The sequence below is a fragment of the Morone saxatilis genome, unplaced genomic scaffold, assembly GCF_004916995.1.
Source record: "Morone saxatilis isolate NCDOM2014 unplaced genomic scaffold, NCSU_SB_2.0 Contig4, whole genome shotgun sequence".
NCBI classification, from domain to species: Eukaryota; Metazoa; Chordata; class Actinopteri; family Moronidae; genus Morone; species Morone saxatilis.
This window is the reverse complement of record NW_023339984.1, coordinates 13,500,481-13,503,179: the sequence shown is the minus strand read 5'-3', so window position 1 is coordinate 13,503,179 and position 2,699 is coordinate 13,500,481.

The window sequence follows — 2,699 nt, the reverse complement described above, 5'->3', positions numbered from 1 at the left end:
TTTCTGTTTTTTGGTGGTGTGTTTTCTCTTGAACATGTACTACAACTACATGTACACTGAAGCTAGTTACAAAGTAGTGCATGATTTCTAAAAATATTTATGATCCAAAGTGTGAAAATGACCTTATAAAAAAATGTTTTTGTTGTCTAAAATGAGAAACATCTGAATGAATCTCTTTATTGCTGGATGACATCAGTTGAATTTGTTTTATTTTTCTGTTTTCTATGTGCAGCAGCATCGTGCTAATTTACCTCTCATTTTAGTTTTACACATTTTAAATAGGAACATTTTATTTTATTATGCTAACTAACTTGTAAAAATGTTTATTTCTTACAGTGTTTTCTCCACAGAAACAAAGCAACTCAATACTGAGTGAGGCAGACTGTAACTCGTTCAATTCTAAACCTGATGTTCGTTAAATTTGTCTTGTTATAAACGTGTGATACTGTTGACTTTTTTTGAATAAATTCAGTTAATTGGGTGGATCTAATCAGCTCTTAGCCAAAATATGAATCTTCTAAACTGCCACTGAGAAACACAGTCTCTGATCTATGAATTGGCAATGTCAAGTCCGAATTATTTTGAATTTCAGCTTTCTCCAAAAATGTAGATTTCTTCTTCTTCTTCTATTGTATTGTTATAAATTTGCCTGGTTATTTGTATTTGTATTAACAATTCAATAAGTTTATTAATAAAATAAAATAAAGGCTATTTTTGATTTCAGTAACATCATTCTGGTTCACCATGTCTTTTGGTCAGTTATCTAATACCATTGATGGTTCAATGTCTGTGCAGACTTTTTAGACAGACAGAGATTTATTGAATGGTATTTTAGGAGTAAATCTGTCTAATAAGAGCAACTGTTTACGTTGCTTTCAAAGCAGCAGGAATTACTTTTACATACATTTACCTCATTATTTGACAAGTTTAATATCAAGTTTAAGAGCATCCATAATTGTAACGTTATGACATTGCAACAGAAACTAAAAAAAGCAAGATAGGTCCTCTTTAAGTATAGCATCACATCATAAAAGTGATTTGTAACGATTTGGATGGCACTGACAAATGATGTCCTCATGCAGATGAGGGCATCAGTTCAGAACAGGGAAGAGTATATATATATGTATATATATATATGTATATGTATGTACACCCTGGTTGTCATAATGTCCTTCCTTGGACTACTTTTGATAGGTACTGACCACTGCAGACCGAAAACACCCCACAAGAGCTGCAGGATGGAGATGCTCTGACCCAGTCGTCCAGCGATCATAATGTGGCCCTTGCCAAAGTCACTCAAATCCTCTCGCTGCCCCGGGCAAAATGTTCACTTGCTGCCTAATATATCCCACCCACTCACAGGAGCCATGATAACCAGATAATCAGTGTTATTCACTTAATCTGTCAGTGCTCATAATGTTATGGCTGATTGGTGTACATATATATATGCATATATACGTTATATTTAGTAATATTTGTTTAAGGGAATGTTTAAGAGATGAATAATATTGTCCTAGAATCTATTTTCTTTTAACTGATTATCTAATTACAAGTTGACAAAAATGTGTATTGGCTACTTTAAAATGTTTTCCTGCTTGGTGGACAACTGTTAAAATATTGATATCTCACTTAGATAAAATTCCTCAGTCATTTTGATATTTCCTTTATGTGGACAGAAGTGGACAGTACAAAAATGTCTTTCTTCACTATATATTTCACATAATCTAAAATCTAATTATTTTGCATTTTGTCTTTTTTATTTGCCAGATTTACCAAATAAATAATCTAATTTATACTATTTTTAATCGCAACTGATCATTTTCAATCTTAATTGTATGTACCGTTCAGTATATTTTACAGAGGATGGGCACAGTAACAGGAACACCTGACATTATAATGCAAAAAAATACTATAACCCTTCAATACCTGCGGCACTTGTACATACATTACTCAGGGCTGATGAACCGTCTGCTTTTATGCATGCTTTTGAAAAACTGAATGTTAAATCTCTTATATGTGTCACTGTTACAACAAGATGCAAGGGTAAAACATCAGTTAAACTTACAACACAAAAGTGAGCGGTTTATTTTATTTTTATGGGTTTTGTGGTGTACACACAGCTGATCTGAGTCTCCGTTGGGTCAGTGCGCTCATAATACAGAAAGTAATATAATTATTTTGTTCAGTTTAAAGAAGGCAAATTGCTGAAGAAAATGAACAATGTGTGTTATTCTCTAGGTTCAGTTTTTAGTTAAAGAACCCATAAATTCACTGTGTCACACCCACTCCTGGTGCATAATATGTGATAGTAGTAGTACTGTATATAGTAAGGAACTGTAGAGGGAAAATAACAAAAATTACAACAACAGCAAAATCAGAATATTAAAATCTCCAGACAGAAACAATATGTCAGGTTACTGTATTGCACTAATACTGTACAAGTGATTTGGCCATTGACCCAGCCTGATGCATTGTATTTACTGCATATAAAAAGTCCTTGAGGAAGTTTTTTTTTAAACTGGAAATATAATAAATGTTTAAATTAATTTTCTTTAAACTGACACATTTTGGGAAATCATTGTGTTTGGTTCACTGCACACTAAAATATCAGTTTCATCTAACAGAGTAAAGATGCAGAGGAGTCTGTTTCTGCTCATTCTGATGGGTAAGTAGATCATCTTAACATCTCTACAGCAGTA